The sequence below is a fragment of the Mustelus asterias genome, chromosome 9, assembly GCF_964213995.1.
Source record: "Mustelus asterias chromosome 9, sMusAst1.hap1.1, whole genome shotgun sequence".
NCBI classification, from domain to species: Eukaryota; Metazoa; Chordata; class Chondrichthyes; order Carcharhiniformes; family Triakidae; genus Mustelus; species Mustelus asterias.
The window spans coordinates 125,631,875-125,654,525 of NC_135809.1; the positions used below are offsets into that span (position 1 = coordinate 125,631,875).

The 22,651-nt window shown below is 45.7% G+C and overlaps 1 protein-coding gene across 2 annotated transcripts in view; it reads left to right on the forward strand.

Moving 5' to 3' along the window:
- LOC144498984 (protein kinase C-binding protein NELL1-like) overlaps positions 1 to 22,651 on the forward strand; it is an 893,123-nt gene that overhangs the window by 572,741 nt on the left and 297,731 nt on the right. The window lies entirely within an intron of this gene.

The following is a 22,651-nucleotide window of genomic DNA, read 5'->3' on the forward strand; positions in this document are numbered from 1 at the left end:
GAGCAGAATTAGGTCATCCAGCCCATCGAGTCTGCTCTGCCATTCGATCATGGCTGATATGCTCCTCATCCCCATTTTCCTGCCTTTTCCCCATAGCCCTTCAACCCATTCCCAATTAAAAATCTGCCTAACTCCTTAAATTTACTCACTGTCCCAGCATCCATCGCACTTTGGGGGAGCGAATTCCACAGATTCACAACCCTTTGGGAGAAGTAGTTTTGCCTCAACTCTGTTTTAAATTTGCTACCCCTTATCCTAAGACTATGACCCCTCATCCTAGAATGCCCCACAAGAGGAAGCATCTGTTCCACATCTACTTTATCCACACCTTTTATCATTTTGTATCGCTCAATTTGATCTCCCCTCATTCTTCTAAATTCCAGAGAGTTTCGGCCTAAACTGTTCAATCTCTCTTCATACGACAAACCCCTCATCTCTGGAATCAATCTAGTGAACCTCCTCTGAACTGCCTCCAATATCACTACATCTTTCCTCAAATAAGGGGACCAAAACTGTGCAGAATACTCCAGGTGTGGTCTCACCTGGATGAGGTGAAGGAAATCTCTGTAAATCCGCCCCTTCCCCAACTCCCCCGTGATCTAAGATCTAAGCAACTCCAGGATGTTGACCTTTTGTATGGTATGATCTCTGCCCTAGACAATGAGTAGTCCAACTCTCTCCTGAAGACAGGAGATGCTGGAAAAACTCAGCAGATCTGGCGGCATCTGTGGAAAGAGAAACAGAGTTAACGTTTCAAGCCCAATATGGTTCTTCAGTTCCGTAGAAGAGTCATGGACTCAAAACTCTGGGCGGACTTTTACTGGCGCATGAGCCCAAGGTTCGTACGATCCTATCCGAGGCCAACGGAGAATGCCATCCTCCAAGCCTCGCCCGCCCCCGGAATTGGGGCGGGTGTGGCGGAAAAATTCCAGCCTCTGTTTCTCTCTCCACAGGTGCTGTCAGATTTGCTGAGTATTTTCCAGCAATTCTGGATTTCACTTCAGATTTCCAGCATGTGCAGGATTTTGCTTTTGTTCAGCACATATCCCACAAACTGCCAAGGCCTTGCAGAGGCTAACAACCCCGCGCCCCCGCCACCCCCCCTCCCCCCACCCCATACACCTGTACAGCACTTGTAACATCACAAAATGTCTCAAGGCATTTAAGAAAATAACTTATCATGAAATTTTTTTAAAAACTAACAGTGACCCATGGAAGGAGATATCAGGACAGATGACCAAAAATTTGGTCAAGGAAGTAGCTCTTAAAGATTTAGGTATTGGGCTGAATCCCTCCTGTTGCACCATGTTCAGTTTTAGGTTCCATACCTCGGATAGGACGTGCCGGCCTTTGAAGAGGGCACCCGCACAGGTACAGCAGGGCTTAACGGACAAAATTATGAGGACAGATTGCAGGGACATGCTTGAGATTGAAACTTGGAATGTCGAGTGGCAATCCAATATCTTGTGGAGAGTGGAGTAATTATTTATTAACAGGAATAACTATTTGATTTGATTTGATTTGATTTATTACTGTCACATGTATTAGTGTACAGTGAAATGTATTGTTTCTTGCGCGCTAAACAGACAAAGCATAACAATCATAGAGAAGGAAAGGAGAGAGTGCAGAATGTAATGTTACAGTCATAGTTAGGGTATAGAGAAAGATCAACTTAATATGAAGTAGGTCCATTCAAAAGTCTGACAGCAGCAGGGAAGAAACTGTTCTTAAGTCGGTTGGTACATGACCTCAGACTTTTGTATCGTTTTCCCAACAGAAGAAGGTGGAAGAGAGAATGTCCAGGGTGCGTGGGGTTCTTAATTATCATGGCTGCTTTGCCGAGGCAGCGGGAAGTGTAGACAGGGTCAATGGATGGGAGGCTGGTTCGCATGATGGACTATATACAGCACAATATACAATGGGCCTGATTTTACCATTTTCATTCTAAGTGCTGAATCTGGGCGCAATTCAGACCCGACTTGGAAATCTACTTTCAGGCGCCCCCATACGTACTTAGCTTGAAAAAAAAATCGCGGGTCTGAATCGTGCTGTGGGCGGGGCTTAGCGCGCCCGAAACGATCAGAGCGCTGAACTGCGCATGCGCAGTTAGAAAAAAATTTGAAAAATGCACCCGTGTCAGATTGTTCCCGGGCCGCATAAAGTGGATAAAGCGGTCCGGGAGCAAAAAGTGGGAGCGATGGCGCCACAGACATCACTATCCACCCACCCCATCGCTACCCAGATCGATCGCGACCCCCTGCTCCCCCTCATCCCCCCCACCAGAGAACCATCTGGCCACCCCTCCACCCCCCAGCACCACCACTAGTGAGCGATCGGGCCTCCCCCCCCCCTCCCCCCCCCACCACCACCAGAGATGCGGGATACAGCTTACCCACCTCCCTCCTCCCCCCCGCAAACCAGAGAACGATATGGCCTCACTCCCCTCTCCCCCCCCCCCCCCCCGAGAGAATGATCTGGCCTCACTGCCCCCCCCCCAAACACAGAGAATGATCTGGCCTCACTCCCCACCCCACCAGAGAACGATCTGGCCTCCCTGCCCACCCCCCCCCACAGAGAATGATCTGGCCTTCCCCCCCCCCCCCCCCCCCCCGCACCACCAGAGATGCGGGATACAGCTTACCCACCTCACTCCTCCCCCCCCAAACCAGAGAACGATCTGGCCTCACTCCCCCCTCCCGCCCCCCTCCCCCCCGAGAATGATCTGGCCTCACTGCACCTCTCCCCCCCCCCCCCCCCCCACCCCACAGAGAATGATCTGGCCTCACTCCCCACCGCCCCCCCCCCACAGAGAATGATCTGGCCTCCCCCCCCCCCACCCAGAGGTACATCTGACCTGCCTCCTCCTTCCTCCCCACCCCTTCACCAGAGAATGATCTGACCCGCCTCCCTCCCCCCACCCCCCCCACCACTGATCTGAGTCAGAGAGCCGTTGGAAGCTCTGAACTCCCCTCTTCAGCAGCTGGAGCGCCCAAATCAGACTTTTATTCAGCAGGTCCATTTCGGTGCGATTCCGGATCGGCGGTGGTAAAGGAGAAAATGCTGATAAAGTTGAGCGGGCAGTTCATTAATTCAATTTAAATACATGCAAATGCGTTTAAATCGCTGTTGCGCCCGTTCCGGGCACAAATCAGATTGCGGCCATTCCTGGGCCTCGGTAATGTGGTCATCTGCACGGATGCGGGCACAGATCGCGTTAATGGCCTCACGCCCGATTTTAGCACATTTTCGCGCCCGAAAATGGCAATGGTAAAATCGGGCCAAGTAAGTGAGAAAGATGTTACCGATTAGTTCGACTCGAGTGTCCAGGTCGAGTGTGGGAGACCTTGCGCTCAGCTCCAGGATTCATGCTCATTGGCCTGACTGGCTAAATTAGTCACATGACCTTCCGAAACCTCGCCGCAACTGTCCCCCCACCCTTAAAGGGGCTCGCTACGACACTAATCAAAGCTTTTAAAATGATAAAGGCACTTGATAAAATCATAGAATCCCAATAGTGCAGAAGGAGGCCATTTGGCCCACCGTGTCTGCACCAACACCAATCCCACCCAGGCCCTATCCTTGTAACCCCACATATTAACCCTGCTAACCTCCCTGACTCTAAGAGTCAATTTAGCTTGGCCATTCCACCTAACCCGCACATCTTTGGAGTGTGGGAGGAAACCGGAGCACCCAGAGGAAACCCACGCAGACACGGGGAGAATGAGCCAACAATAGAGAAGTTGGAGAAAAATGAGTTGAAGCGATTCAGAAAAGAAAGGGGGGCATGATCTTAAAACTGGAGCTCGGCTGTTGAGCAGAAAAGAAGCATTTTCTTCCACACAAAAAAAACCATGGTTCACATTTTGGGGGAAGATGAAACCTCCTCCAAATGCTCAGTTAATTGATATTTTCAAGTGTGAGATCAAGAGGTTTTTGGTAGGTCCAAGGGATAAAGGGAGATAAATGGACAAATGAGGCACAGATCAGCCCTGATTTAACAGAATGGTTGAAAGTGTTGAAGGGGCAGAATGGCCTACAGTTTGCCCTTCCTGTGTTCCAGTGTTGTAATGCAATGCTTTCCGTTTGTGGGACTGATGTCATTTTCCTCTGTCCTTGTGTTAAGAAGTTAATAAGGTGAGTATCTGTTTTCTGCTTTGATTCCTTCGATGGACTGCACTGCAAAAATGTCTGTAAGTGCGGTGGAAGTGTGAGCTTTTACCTCCGACGCACTCTGCATTGATGGCCGAAAAGCAATTTCTTCACAATTGTCACAAGTCAATCTTGGAGGAACTCTCCGCTGTTTCATGCCTTCAATTGATTATTGAGGAAAAGCACGGTTGCTGAAGGTTCCGCATGTGCCTGAAATGCATCAGCTTGCATCAATACAGAGGCAATCAGAACAATCTCTCCCAAAGGAGCTTATATATTTATCAAAGGAATTCTTCAAGGTACAACCAGGAAAGGAGGCCAGAGAAAATATAAATGAATCAACAGCAGAATGAGACACGATGCTCGCTCCTCAGACTGTTCTATGTTAAGTGTATATTCCGTGTGATGCTGGTAATAAAAACAACATTGGGAGTGTGAAAAAAGCTAAGTTTGTTTCTTGTAACAAGTGTCGCAAGCCTCAGATGTAGACAGAACAGATGGGGAAAGAAAAGCTATCATTCAGACACTTCTTTTCTCATGTTCGTAGGTGATCAGATGGATGTCAGTAGGACTCTTCATGCTTTTGGCAGACAGCTCCACGCGGGCTGTTTATCTGGATCTCGCATCGGTTTTGTAAACAGCGCTCGCATCGTGCGGGGACAGAAGTTTGCAACGTTCGGTGTGGCTGTTCCAGTTCAAGGGAGCGAACTGAAAGGATTGAACTTCTCAGAAAAAGACCTTGGGCGCGATCTTACTGGCTGCTCGCGCTGCGGCGAGGACGGAGAATTTGGTGCTCAGCCAAATCTCCGTTTACTGATGCAGGATCAGAAAATCCCGCTGGCGTGAACAGCCATAAGATTCCTACCCTTGGGCGGCAGGGTAGCACAGTGGTTAGTACTGTTGCCTCAGAGTGCCAGGGACCCTGGTTTGATACCCTTTGATTTCAGCTTCTCTGCTGTTTGGCCACTCACACCTTTTATTCTCTCTATGGACTGCCATTTGCAGCCTTTCCCCTTGTTTCTGTGGCTATGACTCATCTTTCATTCCCTCACCCTACAGGGTAAATATCTCCCACTTTCGATGCCTTTTAGCTTTGACAAAGGGTCATCTGGACTCGAAGCGTCAGCTCTTTTCTCTCCTTACAGATGCTGCTAGACCTGCTGAGATTTTCCAGCATTTTCTCTTTTGGTTTCAGATTCCAGCATCCGCAGTAATTTGCCTTTACCCGGGTTTGATTCCTGGCTTGGGTCACTGTCTGTGCGGAGTCTGCACGTTCTCCCTGTGTCTGCATGGGTTTCCTCCGGGTGCTCCGGTTTCCTGCAAAAAGACGTGCTGCTTAGGTGCGTTGGCCGTGCTAATTTCTCCCTCAGTGTACCCGAACAGGCGGTGGGTGGAGTGTGGCGAGTGTGGGGATTTTCACAGTAACTTCATTGTTAGTGTTAGTGTAAGCCTACTTGCGACACTAATAAATGAACTTTAAACTTGAATTTCAGAAATCGTTCTTGCTCCTTTAAAGAAAACAAAATTGTACTGATGGCTCCCCTGCCCATTGGCTGGCTGGTCCACTCAATGGTGTGAAATGGGTGAAGCAGCTGATTGTACCTGAAAGCTCTGTGCGATTTTTCAAATGATAGGCTGCCACCACTCTTCAGCAGCAGACCTGGGGCACAAACTGGGATGAGAGGGAGTGGCCAGCCATGGGAGCGGGTGATGTGGTCTACTTGCCAGAATCCGATTCACTTACCCAGATGATTTCAGGAAGGGTTGAACATTCCATTGGCTGTCAACATCTCCCCAACTCACACAAAGTCCTGCTTGTCCATTGCTCCTGGGCTCCTTGACCTACACTGGTTCAGTCCCTCAATACACTGATTTGATAAAAACTTTTATCCTTGTTCTCAAATCCCTCCATGTCACTGTCTCTGTAATCTTCTCCAGCCGTACACCTGCCGAGACCTCCGTGCTCCTCCAATTCTGTTCTCCTTTGCATCTTGATTTTAATCGCTCCATTGTTGGTGGCCATACTTTCAACTGCCTACACTCTAAGCCCTGGAATTCTCTCCCTAGTCACCTCTGCCTTGATTTCTACTTCTCTCTCTCTCTCTCTCTTATAGAATCATAGAATCCTACAGTGCTGAGGGAGGCCATTCGGCCCATTGAGGCTGCACCGACCACAATCCCACCCAGGCCCTATCCCCACAACCCCATGCATTTACCCTAGCTAGTCCCCCGACACTAAGGGGCAATTTAGCATGGCTAATCCACCTGACCTGTACATCATTGGACTGTGGGAGGAAACTGGAGCACCCGGAGGAAACCCACACAGACATGTGAAGAATGTGCAAACTCCACACAGACAGCGACCCAAACCTGGATTCGAACCTGAGTTCCTGGCATTGTGAGGCAGCAGTGCTAACCACTGTGCCACCGTTCCTTTACGTTACTCCTTAAAACTTAACTTCGTTGACCACATTTTTGGTCACTTATCCCAATATCTCCAAGGTATCTGCACTCAAAGTTCAGGGCCTAGGCAGCTGAAGGCATGACTACAAACGATGGAGTAATTAACACCAGAGATATACAGAAGGCCAGAATTATATAAGTGCAGATATCTTGGAGATTGTGGGGCTGGAGGAGATTCCAGAGATAGGGAGGGGTGAGGCCATGGAAGGGTGGCCATGGAAAAGTGGCAAAGTGGCCAGTTGTTAGCACTGCTGCCTGGGCTTAATTCCAACTTTGGGTGTCTGTCTGTGTGGAGTTTTGCACGTTCTCCCCGTGTCTGCAAAATCTCCGTTCACTGACGCGGGATCAGAAAATCCCATTGGCGTGAACAGCCGTAAGATTCCTATCCTTGGGCGGCACAGTGGCACAGTGGTTAGCACTGTTGCCTCACAGCATCAGGGACCCCGGATTCAATTCCGGCTTCGGTCACTGTGTGGAGCCTGCACGTTCTCCCGGGTCCGCGTGGGATTCCTCTGGATGCTCCGGTTTTCTCCCACACACCAAAGATGTGTGGGTTAGATGGATTGGCCATGCTAAATTGCTTCTTAGTATCCCAAGATGTGTAGGTTAGGGGGATTACGCAAACCAGTGTAATCATCACGCAAACCAGCCTCCCATCCATTGACTCTGTCTACACTTCCTGCTGCCTCAGCAAAGCAGCCAGCATAATTAACGATCCCACACATCTCGGACATTCTCTCTTCCACCTTCTTCCATTGGGAAAACGATACAAAAGTCTGAGGTCACATACCAACCAATACAAGAACAGCTTCTTTCCCGCTGCCATCAGACTTTTGAATGGACCTACCTTGCATTAAGTTGATCTTTCTCTACACCATAGCTATGACTGTAACACTACATTCTGCACTCTCTCGGTTCCTTCTCTATGAACGGTATGCTTTATCTCTATAGCTCACAAGAAACAATACTTTTCACTGTATAGTAAGTAGTCTCATCACACCAGGTTAAAGTCCAACAGGTTTATTTGATAGCACGAGCTTTCGGAGTGCCGCTCCTTCATCAGGTGAGTGCAGGATTTAAGTGCACTCACCTGATGAAGGAGCAGCGCTCCAAAAGCTCGTGCTACCAAATAAACCTGTTGGACTTTAACCTGGTGTGATGAGACTACTTACTGTGCCTACCCCAGTCCAACGCCGGCAACTCCACATCATGGCATTCACTGTATACTAATGCATGTGAGAATAATAAACCAAATCAAATCAAACCAAAGATTAGTGGGGTAAATAAGTGAGTTACTGGGATAATGCCTGGATGGAATGTTCTATTGGAGAGTCGGTGTAGATAATGCCTGGATGGAATGTTCTATTGGAGAGTCGGTGTAGACTTGATGGGTCGAATGGCCTCCTTTTGCATTGTAGGGATTCTATGATTTGAAAACAACAATGAGAACTTTAATACTGACAATGAGTAAGTGTAGGTCAGCGAGCAGAAGAGTTATAGGGTAACAGGACTTTGCACAAGTTAAGACATGGGCAGCAGAATTTTAGGTGATCTTAGATGCATGAAAGGTAGACAGTAGGAGACATGAAATAATCACATCCAGAGTTAATCAAGGCATGAATGAAACCTTCATCTACAGAGATGACCTGAGGCAGGGGTGAGTTCTGGCGACGTTATGGAGGTGGACATAAGCGTAGCCTTCATGTGGGTGTCCGGATGAGGCCAGAAGATCACCTCGGTGTGAAGTATGACATCAGGGTTACAACATGACAAGTTTAGTTTCAGACAAGTTGCCATGGAGAGAGATGGTTTTGGTCGCTAGGGAACGGAGTTTGGAATGGGGATGGTTTCAGTGGTATGAAAACAAAATATTGCGGATGCTGGAGGTCTGAAATAAAAACAGAAGTGCTGGAAAAACTCAGCAAGTTTGGCACTGCCGGTGGAAAGAGACAAAGAGAGTTAACGTTTTCAGTCCAATATGACTCATCTTCAAAACTGAAGAGAGGCAGAAATATGATGGGTTTTCTGCAGTTGGAAAAAGGGTAAGGGGCAAGTGGAGCAAAGGGGGTCAGGGATAGGTTAGAGGGCAGGGGTGATTAATTGACAAAGATCTCACGTAACTCAAGGCAGAGAGTGGTAACGGTGGTAAGAAAGGAGCAGGGAGAGTATTGTTCCAGAGGGAGTGTTAACAGCAGGGTGTTAATAAGTCAAACTGACTGAAAGCAAAAACATGAGAAAAAGATACAGATTGACACTCGCGCAAAGAATACAAAATAAACCGTGATCTGAAGTTGTTGAACTTAATGTTGCATCCAGAGTTTCACCTCTGTTGGTGAAAGGATTGAATTTCTCAGAAAAAGACCTTGGGCGCGATCTTACCGACCATTCATACCCCGCTATTGCTGCAGCGAGGATGGAGAATTCGGAGCTCAGCCAAATCTCCATTCACTGATGCGGGATCAGAAAATACCGCCTGCCGTAAGATTCCTACCCTTGGACGGCACAGTGGTTAGCGCTGAGAAAATGCTGCAAAGTCTCAGCAGGTCTGGCAGCATCTGTGAGGAGCTAGCACTGCTGCCTCACAGCGCCAGGGACCCGGGCTCAATTCCTGGCTTGGGTCACTGTCTGTGCGGAGTCTGCACGTTCCCCCCGTGTCTGTGTGCGTTTCCTCCAGGTGCTCCAGTTCCCTCCCACAGTCCAAAGATGCACGGGTTAGATGGATAGGCCATGCTAAATTGCCCCTTTGTGTCAGGGGCATTTGCAAGGTAAATACATGGGGCTATGAGGATAGGGCCTGGGTGGAATTGTTGTCGATGTAGGCTCAATGGGCCGAATGGCCTCCTTCTGCACTGTAGGGATTCTATGATTCTACGATCTTCCCAAAATTTAATTGGAATAAATCTCCGTGCATCCAATCCCGGATGTTGGACAAGCAGTCTGACAATTTAGCAGCAATGCATACTCAATATTAAAATCCACAACAGATTTGAGTTTAAGTTTATTAGTGTCACAAGTATTAACGCTGCAATGAAGTTACTGTGAAAATCCCCTGGTTGCCACACTCCGGCGCCTGTTCGGGTACACTGAGGGAGAACTTAGCATGGCTTTCGAACTGTGGGAGGAAACTGGAGCACCCGGAAGAAACACGGGGAGAACGTGTAGTCTTCGCACAGACAGTGAGCCAAGCCGGGAATCGAACCCGGGTCCCTGGTGCTGTGAGGCAGCAGTGCTCACCACTGTGCCACCGTGCCGGTGGGAAAAAACATGAGAGTGGGATTGATCGGAAGTTTGACCGAGGAGTCAGTGGGGGCCTGCTGGATTGAACGATATGATTCTGTGCGCTGCATCGTCATCTGGCACTGTAACACTCCAGCTGTTGAAAGTCTGGAAACAAGAGAGGATGCTGGAAGCACTAAGCGGGTCAGCTAGCATGTGCTGCGTGAGAAACTGGAGCTGACATCTCTGGTAGTTGACCTTTCCTCACATTTCAAACTGAAATTCATCAGAGCGAGGTGGAGATTCTCTTCAGGATGAACATCCATGGAGGTGAAGTGGCAGCGAATTAAGTTGCAAAGCTCACAGAGGCTGCCTTATCTTCTGAGGGTTGGCAACAACATCTATTTTTTTCCCCCCAGTGGAACAGCGTGATTCTTTCTCTCTCTTGTCCTTGTGATGCCAAACTAAAAAGAAAAATGAGCTGTCCTTCTGTAAAGGGCATATTGCTGCCTAGCTGATGTTTCAGAGACCTCGAGCTCAGTTACACACTGCGAGCAGTCGTTCTGCACTAACCCTGCCCCCCCACTGACCCCATCATAAAACTGAGGGGCTCACCCTGCGGACAGTAACTTTAACGCTAACAATAACCCTTAATGGGCTTGAGCGGTGGTGTCTGCCCTGCACCAAGGGGAAGCCCCACCTATGAGAGCTAGCAGCCAGTCAGAGGCCTGGCAGATCACTGGGAGCGGTGGCCACTGATGGGACAACAGTCAGCAAGGAAGGATGATTACATGAATAGGACGGGAATGGAAGGATACGGACTCCGCATGCAGTTTTAGTTTAGACAGGCATCATGATCAGCGCAGGCTTGGAGGGCCGAAGAGCCTGTTCCTGAACTGTACTGTTGTTTGTCCTTTGACGGTGTTTAGCATTGGAGCCCAAATACATGGTGTGTCTGTGGTCTTACTGGGGGCAGGCAGACAGACCCTGGTGTGAGGTGTGATGGCACAGTTTGAAAAGGCAGTGGGAGGTAAACTCACAACTTGGGAGGGCCTTTGGTAGGCAAAGGGTGCCCAAATAGGAGGCATACCCCCGTCAGCCCAGCACTAAGGCTTTTCCTGGCATGGGACTCTCCTGCTGCAGACAGAATCCCTGCAGTCGCGGGAGGAGACATTTCAATGGTCATTAATTGGTCACATAAGGGCTTCAATTGCCCCATGGTTGAGCAGGCTGTGGAGGCAGTGGTGTAGGGGTATTGTCACTGGACTAGCAATCCAGAGACCCAGGGTAATGTTCTAGGGACCTGGGTTTGAATCCCACCTTCATATTGCCTGAAATAGGGTTTCAAACTCTGTTATATATTAAATTTGATTTGATTTATTATTGACACATGTATTGGGAGACAATGAAAAGTATTGTTTTTTGCGCGCTATACAGACAAATCATACCGTGCATAGAGTAGATAGGGGAGAAGGAAAGGAGAGGGTGCAGAATTTGGTGTTACAGTCACAGCTAAGATATAGAGAAAGATCAGCTTAATATATGGTAGGTGCATTCAAAAGACTGATGGCAGCAGGGAAGAAACTATTCTTGAGTCGGTTGGTACGTGATCTCAGACTTTTGTATCTTTTCCCCAACAGAAGAAAATGGAAGAGAATATGTCCGGGGTTATGCTGACTGCTTTTCTGAGGCAGTGGGACGTGTAGACGGAGTCAATGGATGGGAGGCTGGTTTGAGTGATGGACTGGGCTAAGTTCACAACCCTTTGTAGTTTCTTGTGGTCTTGGTCAGAGCAGGAGCCAAACCCAGCTGTGATACATACAATGGCTTCAGATTGCTTTAAGAACTAGTCACATGATTTGATGGTGATGTCATTAGGATGTTGCACAAGCTGCTTTTTTAGTTTTTGTTTCCTACAGGGTGAATCACATGTATTCTGAGTGATTCTGAAGTCAAGTGGGGAATATATTAGGATGGAGGTTGATACTGCTGCTCCATATCTAATCCCTGAGACTACATAGCAGCAAAAGATAAGGTATCTTCCTTTAAAACCAACTGATGTGATTTTAAGGACATACATGAAAGAGATTGTGCCATTAAAAAGTTACATCATGGCCAACGTAGAGTTGAATGGACAAACCGTGGAGTTGCCCCTCCGTGTGGTCCATGGTAATTTTCCAGCTCTATTTGGGAGAGCATGGTTGGAGAAGATAAAGCTTAACCGGAGTGTTGTCAACAGATGTGGTCAATGCCAAGACAGACATACAGCACCTTCTGGATCAATACAAGAGTATATTTGAAGAGACACTTGGTTCAATGAAGGGAAACTCAAGTGAAACTCAAGATAAAGTCTAATAGTCAACCAAAAAGTCTCAAAGCAATTTTTCCCAAGGTCGAAGAAGAATTATTATCACTGGTGTTTTAGAGCCAGTTACAATAAGTAACTGGACTACTCCCACCGTACCTAGCATAAGGAACAGTACAGCACAGGAACAGGCCGTTTGGCCCACCAAGCCTGTACCTGTCATGAAACGAGTTCAGTTCATAGTTGTGGTGATTTTAAAACAACCATATATCCAATGTTGTGTGCTGATCGATGTATGCTTCCTTTAATTGAAGAGTTGTTGCCGGGCTATCAGGTGGAAAATTTAGCAAGATTGATCTTTCATAAGCATATTTGCAGATGAATGTTGCCGCTGAATATCAACCATTGCTTACCGTCGTTACTCATAAAGGTCTTTTTTTTTTGTTACAAAAGATTGCATTTTGGAATAACATCCATACCAGCCCTATTCCAAAGATTGCTGGTTCAGATTTTGAATGGTACAGAATGTTACCTGGGTGATATTCTAGTTACACGGTCCACTGAGCACTTAAATAGCAGGTAGTATTGAGGAGGTGGGGAGGCTGCAGAAAGATTTAGACAGTTTAGGAGAGTGGTCCAAGAAGTGGCTGATGAAATTCAACGTGGGCAAGTGCGAGGTCGTACACTTTGGAAAAAAGAATAGAGGCATGGACTATTTTCTAAACGGTGACAAAATTCATAATGCTAAAGTGCAAAGGGACTTGGGAGTCCTAGTCCAGGATTCTCTAAAGGTAAACTTGCAGGTTGAGTCCGTAATTAAGAAAGCAAATGTAATGTTGTCATTTATCTCAAGAGGCTTGGAATACAAAAGCAGGGATGTACTTCTGAGGCTTTATAAAGCACTGGTTAGGCCCCATTTGGAGTACTGTGAGCAATTTTGGGCCCCACACGTCAGGAAGGACATACTGGCACTGGAGCGGGTCCAGCGGAGATTCACACGGATGATCCCAGGAATGGTAGGCCTGACATACGATGAACGTCTGAGGATCGTGGGATTATATTCATTGGAGTTTAGGAGGTTGAGGGGAGATCTGATAGAAACTTACAAGATAATGAACGGCTTAGATAGGATGGACGTAGGGAAGTTGTTTCCATTAACAGGGGAGACTAGGACGCGGGGGCACAGCCTTAGAATAAAAGGGAGTCACTTTAGAACAGAGATGAGGAGAAATTTCTTCAGCCAGAGAGTGGTGGGTCTGTGGAATTCATTGCCACAGAGGGCTGTGGAGGCCGAGACGTTGAGCGTCTTCAAGACAGAAATTGATAAATTCTTGATTTCTCGAGGAATTAAGGGCTATGGGGAGAGAGCGGGTAAATGGAGTTGAAATCAACCATGATTGAATGGTGGAGTGGACTCGATGGGCCGAATGGCCTTACTTCCGCTCCTATGTCTTATGGTCTTATGGTCTAAATAATCTAGATGCAACAGCGGAATGTCTTCAAGTAAATGGTTTGCATATCAAGAAAGGAAAGTGTGACTTTTCTGGACATCAGTCCAGTATTTGGGTCGCGTTATTGATCACAATGGCCTACATAAAACACCTAAAAGAATGGACGTTATTTTAGAAGCACCACCAACTATTTTACTAATATTCTTTATTTCTTTTTGCTGGTAGACCATTTGCATGTGACAGCTTCTTAAGTTCAGAGACATACCAGGAATGATCCCTTGATGGGGAAGGTGATGGATAATATACTGAAAGGAACGATAGCTGGAACACATCATACGCATCCTGATTTGAAATCATATGCATCAGGAAATCTTGAGTTGACCATCCAAAGTGGGTATCTATTGTGGGGAATCCAAGTGCTCAATTCTCCTAGTGTGCGTGAAAGGGTTTTTGAACAATTACAGGAAGGACATCCTAGTATAGTCCAGATGAAGGAATTAGCTTGAAGTTATTTTTGGTGGCCATGTCTGGATGCTCAGATTGAAGGAAAAAGGGGGCCATTGCCAACCCCCCTTTGCATGAATAAGAAATATGTCATCACTGTCTCCTTTATACCCTTGAGAGTGATCTAAAACTTCATGGCAACAATTGCACGTACATTTAGCTGGTCCATTTGAGAGTTACATGTTCTTGGTCATCACTGATGTACACTCAAAGTGGCCAGAAGTTGTTATCATGAGATCTTCTACAACAGAACAAACCATCGAAAAACTTGATGACAGTTTTGCAAGATTTGGTAAACCGGAACAGATTGTTGGCGATAATGGCTCACAGTTTACTTCACAAGAGTTTGAGGATTATTTCAAAGTAAATGGTATTCAGCATATAACTTATCATTCAATGGATTAGCTGAAATATTTGTACAGTCCTTGAAACATTCTTTAAAGCTTCAAGAGAACAAGGTTCATTATCACCTTGTGTGAATAGCTTTTTGACATTTATTTTCCAAGATGGCACCGGAGCGAGGTGACTTCTTCCAAGCTGTGCCCAGCATACCTTCTAATTCTACCTTTTACTCTCGTTCTATGCTTCTAAAACTTCATTCTAACTCTTTTAAACTCTCTAACAATGCCTTAATTCAATTTCTTTAAGTTGATCTTTCTCTACACTCTAACTATGACTGTACACTACATTCTGCACTCTCGTTTCCTTCTCTGTGAACGGTACGTTTTGTTCGTATAGCGCGCAAGAAACGATACTTCTCACTGTATATTAATACATGTGACAATAATAAATCAAATAAAATCAAAAAATCTTATAGAAACTCTACTCATGCGACTAACCAAAGTTGACTTGCATTACTACTCTTAAAGAAAAAGTCAAGAACAACATGTGATTTGTTATTCCCAGAAACTTCAGAGATAGCAGAGCATCAACAACAATCTCAAGTTGCTGCATGAGAGATAAAGACAAAACAACACTCATTTCAACAATGAGATTGAATGTTAGTGTGTGATTATGCCACAAATGAGAAATGGGTACCAGCCGTCGTTTTAGCAAAAACAGGTCCAATTTCTTACACAGTTCAAACTGAAGATGAACTAGTTTGGCAACACCATATTGACCAATTGTTCTCATCTTGAAATTATTTCTCAGAATTATCTCCCGTGGTACCAATTTCTTTATTCCCCTGTGTTGTGAATACTACTCCAAAAGACTTAATTCAATCGGAGTTGTCTGATGATTGTGTCTCTGCAATATTCCATGTGAGAATAATGCAGAGTTAGTTCCAAGAGAAGAAGTGTCTACTGAATTTCCTATTTATACTTTGAGGGTCAAGGGCAGCCAAATTCCAGAATGTCAAAAGAGGAATAGATGTCCTCCTGATGGACTTTCTTACTGACTGTGTATCGTGATTAATGGTGCATAGTACTGTGTCAAGAGTATTACTGATCCTATGTATAACACTGTAGACATTTGTTGTCATGATCACAGAAGTAAAAGTGTAAGTATGCTTTATATTTAAGTGGTTGCAGATTGCTTTAAGAGCCAATCACATGATTTGATGGTGATGTCATTGGGGTATTGCACCGGCTGCTCTTTAGTTTCAGTTTGTCCTCTGTGCAGATTAGAGCTTCTAAAATAAATGTGTTGTTGTTAGTTTGAATTGACATGTGCAGATCATAACTTTTCTTTTTGTTAAAACCCACAATCCCTAGCATAGTTAGGACGATACAAACTGAAGCATTGTATGTGTGCCGATTTGTGTCAATAACTTAGGACTGTTTTGGAGAAGAGTCCCTGAAATCTGAACTGAATCATTACGATTTGCCCTGTTAATGTGAATTGAGCAAATTATCCCAAATAAAGTCTTCACAGAGAGTAGGTCACTCAGCCTCTGGAGCCTGCTCCATTGTTCAATAAGATCATGACTGATCTGATTGTAACCTCAACTCCACATTCCCGCCCTGCCCCTAAACTTTAACTCCCTTACTTGGTAGTCAAGAACCTACCTACCTTTGCCTTATCCTAGAGGTGTGATGGCACTCTGCTATCATATGTGGAAGGTATCTTAGTAGTACATTCAACTCCATTCCAAACATGCTGTCATCTTCCTTCATAATGTTGAATCCTACTACGTCACCCTATAACCTTTCTACTCCCTGCCCCAACCCTAATGAGCCGGCCCACCCATCTTATCTCAGCTGCAGAAGTTCATAGACTGTATTCATAGAATCCCTACAATGCCAAAAAAGGCCATTCAGCCCATCAAGCCTGCACTGACAATGCTCGCATCCAGGGCGTATACCCGTAACCCCATGTATTCATCCTGCTAATAACCCTGACACAAAGGAGCAATTTTAGCATGGCCAATCAACTTAACCCGTACATCTTTGGACTGTGGGAGGAAACCAGAGCACCTGGAAGAAACCCACGCAGACACGGGGAGAATGTGTAAACTCCACACAGACAGTCTGAAGAGAAAGAATTGATTTCTGCCTGATAGTTTGGGAGATTCTGATAAAGATTTGAACTTCAGGATGTGATCCTGACTGACACAACACTTGGGACAATTTTACTGACCTCCTGGGTATGGACACCACATGAAATGGCCCCTGAAATTTAGCAACTCAGCTGTGCTCTCATATATTACTGGCATTTAGTGCTAAATGATCTTTGAATGAAGTGCTGCAACTTGCAGTACAATAGATGTGCTTGTACGTGGGTAGATCAATGTAAATTCTATGTTGGCAAGTGAAAAAGAAGTGATTAAATGAAAATAAGGGGCACCAGAAATGACAATGGCTTAAGATAATGAACCAGGCTGAAAAAGTAGAAATAAAAGATATTTGCAAGACCCAGAGAATGTGTGAATAGTTAAAGCAGAGGAGGGCAAAGTGTGAAAAGTACATTTAGTGTCTCCATAGACTAGTATACTAAAACCATATACATCCATATTACCCTACCAAGCTGTGTGGAAACGGGGGAATCCCCAACCCGACTCACTGCCTAGCCCATTCTTTCATGGGTTGCGGGTGTCACTGATGAGGTCAGCATTCGTTATCCACCCCTAATTCCCAAAATCTGAGTGGCTTGCTAGGCCATTTCAGTGGGTAGCGGAGAGTCAATCACATTGCTTTGGATCTGGAGTCACATGTAGGTCAGACCAGGTAAAAGGATGGCAGATTTCCTTCCCTAAAAGGACAGATGGGTTTTGACAATAGCCTCCTGGTCATTATTGACTTAACTTTCAATTCCAGATTTCATTTATTAATTTTCTTGAAATTCCTCTAGCTGCCATGGTATGGGATTTGAACCCATGCCCCCATTGTATCAGCCTGGGTTTCTGGATTACTAACATACGACACTACCACTACACCATCTCTCCCTTCCTTCCTAAGCAGTTTTCATTTGTGGGACACGGATATTGTTGGCTGGCCAGCATTTATTGCCCATCCCTAATTGCCCTAGTTCAGAGGGCAGTTGAGAGTCATCCACATTGCTGTGGCTCTGGAGTCACATGTAGGCCAGACCAGGTAAAATTTCCTTTCCGAAAGGGCATGAGTGAATCAGATGGGTTTTTCCGACAATGATTTCATGGTCAGCCGTAGACTCTTAATTCCAGATATTTTTTGTTAATTGAATTCAAATTCTGCCTTTTGCCGTGGCGGGATTCAAACCTGGGTCCCCAGAACATTAGCTGAGTCTCTGGATTAACAGTCTAGCGATAATACCACTAGGCCAGCGCCTCCCCCTGGCACTAAATTGAAAAACAGATGAATTTGCTTCTGCCAGAATAACTGGAGACATGTTTTGAACTGTTCATGTCATAGTCAAAGGGCCTACAAACAGATTCCTCTGAAGCAAATACTCATCATCAAACCATGTCTGTTACCGAGATTCTCCCGTATTAACACTTACAGAATTTGGAAGTGAGTATCTAGCTCCTGCGGCTAACAGCAACCACATCTTATATTATCAAGGCTCCAGTAATTCTCCAGAGAAACTCCACTTTGCAACTGTTATTTTGCGTATTTGATACTTTCCTCACAAAATTGCTGGAGGATATGACACGGGAAATAATGGTAACAGGCATAGGCGGGCACAGAATGTTACCATGATCAAAGGAATTGCAAAAATTCTGCAAACTCAGCAAGAAAATAATGCTTGAATCAGCGAAATAAATATCCTTGTGGAGACTAATAAAAGTTTACCACTGTGTTATCACCTACAAGTTGCAAAACAGAAATATGTGACCCAACCAGTTTCTGCTGGCATATACAATCCATCCTGTTCCCAAATTCCTTCAACTTTTCTTCCTTTGACAACCTCTCCAATTTGACCTGGAATTTTGATGTTGTGAAAGCCTTAAACACTGAGCCTGAAATTGAATTCTACAACTCTATCTCACTGCATTTAGTTCTAAGTTTAAGCTACGTTTATTTATTTACCTATATTTGTCACAATGGTGGCACGGTGGTTGGCACTGCTGCCTCACAGCGGAAGGGACCCGAGTTCAATTCCGGCTTTGGGTGACTATGTACATGGATTTCCTCTGGGTGCGCCACTTCCCTCCCACAGTGCAAAGATGGCCATGGTAAATTACCCCTGAGTGTCAAGGGGATTAGCAGGGTAAATATGTAGGGTTACGGGGATAGGACCTGGGTGGGATTGTTGTCAGTACAGGTTCAATGGGCCAAATGGCCCCTCCTGCACTGTAGGGATTCTATGACAAGTAGGCTTACATTAACACTGCGATCAAGTTACTGTGAAAATCCTTTAGTCGCCACACTCCGGCGCCTGTTCGGGTACACTGAGGGAGAACTTAGCATGGCCAATGCACCTAACCAGCACACCTTTCAGACTGTGGGAGGACACCCACGCAGATGGGGAGAATGTGCAGATAATGCACAGACAGTGACCCAAGCTGTGAATCGAACCTGGGTCCCTGGTGCTATGAGGCAGCCGTGCTAACCACTGTGCCACCACGATGCCATCTGTATCACTTACATTTGAACTTGTGTATGTAGCCACTCAATCTTGACTTCCCAACTGCATTAAATAGACAGCCTTTTATCTACCCTGCCACGTTCTTTCATCATTTTAAATACTAATATGTGGTCATGATCTTCATTGTTTAATTTTAAAAAACACAAATTTTTTTCATGTGTTCTTTGGGGACTTTTATTTCCTCTGTTGTTCGTCAGCATCCTACCCTATCTCTATTGAACCCTCTCCAGTGTTCATAGTGCTTTCTACGGAGCTCAATTCTACAGATACTGTATGGTTTCATCATTACCTCTTGACTTTTAAATTCTGTACCTCTGGGATAAAACCAGAATTCCATTAGCTATCTTCACAGCCTTATAACCCTGAGGTGCTGTCTTTAATGTTCTGAGAACCTGTGCTCTCGAAGCCTTGTGCCCATTGCACACTGCTGAGACTGTGTATGTTTAGCAAATATAATTCCGATGATTTTTAACCACATCCAGTTGCATGAAACCCGCACGCTTCACAGATCAATATGGGTGAAATATCAAGTTCAATTGTGTTAAAGACTTTATGTATAGCAGCGTTATATTTTGCAGCAATCAGCCTATGCAGTGTTATACGCGTTGAATAATATATGACATCTCAATGAAATCCCCCCCTTCCTGCCAAGTGGCTGTTGTTACATGCAATGTAATGGCATAATGTTGAAATGACACCACCCTCCTGCCACACAGTGCAAAGGCTGCCAGAGAAACTAACAGATTGTGCAGTAACTGAGCATGAACGCCACTGGCAGCAAAGTAAATACAGCTAAACGGAGCACAAATGGAAATGATACTTTGCATCTCTGCTTTCCGATACTATCCAAATCTTTTAAAGACATGTTAATGAACATTTAATTCCTTTCTCGTTTGGGTACAATGATTCCAGTGCGTGATGTGTTGCGGTATTTCAGGTGCTAAGCACACTACCCCAAAAGCATCCAGACTTGCAGCGCTTTCCGAAATGGTTGCCGTAGTAACGGGGGATTGATGCATCACATCTTATAATTAGCTTTAAAACTTCACAAATCTCCTGAATAAACACATATAACTGTCACCAGGTTGGCTTATTAAATGAAGTTGTTGCATAAATTCAGTTCCTTAGGCAAACACAAACATGGCTCGAAGCCTTTAAATAATTCAAGTTGGTACAAAGGTATGCCAGGGCCGCACCAAGGAGATCTAAAACTGAGGCATGAACCTGGTACGGCAACAACACAGGACCACACATCAGGAGTGTGATGGGACACTCTCCACTTGCCCGGATGAGTGCAGCTCCAGCAACACTCAAGAAGCTCAACAACATCCAGGACAAAGCAGCCCACTGGATTGGTACGTATCCACAATCATTCAGTCCCTTCACCACCAATGAATAGTGACAGCCGTGTGTACCATCTACAAGATGCACTGCAGTAACTTACCAAGGCTCCTTAGGCAGCAGCTTCCAAATTCATGGTCACTACCATCTCAAAGGATAAGAGCAACATATACCTGAGAACACCACCACCTGGACGTTCTTCTCCAAGTCACTCACCATCCTGACTTGGAAATATATCGCCGTTCCTTCATTATGGGCGGCATGGTGGCACAGTGGTTACCACTGCTGCCTCACAGCACCAGAGACACGGGTCCAATTCCCAGCTTGGGTCACTGTCTGTGTGGAGTCTGCATGTTCTCCCTGTGTCTGCGTGGGGTTTCCTCCGGGTGCTCCGGTTTCCTCTCACAGTCTGAAAGACGTGCTGGTTAATTGCATTGGCCATGCTAAATTCTCCCTCAGTGTACCCGAACAGGCGCAGGAGTGTGGCGACTAGGGGATGTTCGCAGTAACTTCATTGCAGTGTTAATGTAAGCCTAATTGTGACACTAGTAAAAATACTTTAAACTGTCACTGGATTAAAATCCTGGAACTCCCTCCTGAACAGCAATGTGCGGCTGCAGTGATTCAAGAAGGCAGATCACCACCATCTTTGGAAGGGCAACTAGAATGGGCAGTAAGTGCTGGCACAACCAGCAATGCCCACACCCTGTAATTGAATTAAAAAAACACATGGGGCGGTATTGTATGGCCTCGCTCAACCCGAGACCTGAGAATCCCACCCGAGGTCAATGGACCTTCTCATTGTCCGCCCCTTGCCCAGTCCGATTCCTGCGGCGGGCGGGGCGGTAGCATTCTGGCGATGCGTGCTAAACTGTGGGAGTAGCATGCTGTAGACAGAGTGATCCCACATCCGACAGATTAAATCACAGCCCTGCAATCCTGTCACATCCGGACAATTAAACAACTAACTGGAGGAGGAAAAGGCTCCATGAACTCCACATTTTCAATGATGGGTGAGCTCAGCACGTGATTGCAAAAGACAAGTTGAAGCATTTTCAACCATCTTCAGCCAGAAGTGGCAAGTGGGTAATTAATCTGGTCCTCTATCTGAGCTTCCAGCATCACAGATGCAACCTTAGGCCAATTCAATTCACACCTAGTGATACCAAGAAACAGCTGAAGGCTATGGGTCCCGATAACATCCCAACTATGGTACTGAAGGCTTGTTAACATAGAAACTAGAAGCAGGAGTAGGCCATTCGGCCCTTCGAGTCTGCTCCGCCATTCATTTTGATCATGGCTGATCATCAAATTCAATATCCTGATCTCCTCTTCCTCCCATATCCCTTGATCCCTTTAGCCCCAAGAGCTAGATCTAATTTCTTCTTGAAATCAGACAACATTTTGGCTTCAACTACTTTCTGTATAGTGAATTCCACACATTCACCACCCTCTGGGTAAATAAATTTCTCCTCACATCAGTTCTAAAAGGTTTACCCCTTATCCTCAAACTATAACCCCTAGTTCTGGACTCCCCCCACCTTTGGGACCATTCTTTCTGAATCTACCCTGTCTAATCCTGTTGGAATTTTATAAGTTTCTATGCGATCCCCTCTCACTCTTCTAAACTCCAGTGAATATAATCCTAACGGACTCAAACTCTCCTCATATGACAGACCTGCCATCCCAGGAATCAGCCTGGTAAACTTTCACTGTACTCCCTCTATAGAAAGGACTAGTCTTTCTCCAGAACTAGCCCTGCCTCCAGCCAAGCTGTTCCTGCAGAGTTGCAACACTGGTACCTACCCAACTACATGGAAGATTTCCCACTGTGCACACAAAAAATAGCACAATTCCAACACAATCAACTACTGCCATCAGTCCACTCTTAATCATTTGGAATGCAATGGAAGGTATTATCGATAATGCTTTCAAATGACCCTTACTCGCCACAGAGCTGATCACACGGTTTGAGTTCCATCAGCACCTTCCAAACCTCTTTGGTCCTTTCCAGAGGTGAGGTAAGAAGTGCCTGTCCCATGACATCAAGGCAACTTTTCGCTGACATCAAGCAATATTAGCAAAACTGAAGTCAGTGGGAATCGACCCAAGACTGTACGGTTGCAGTAAAACTTAGCACAACAGAAGATGGCTCTGGTTGTTGGAGTTAAGCTCCAAACATGTTCAAGAAACTCAATACCATTCAGCACAAAGT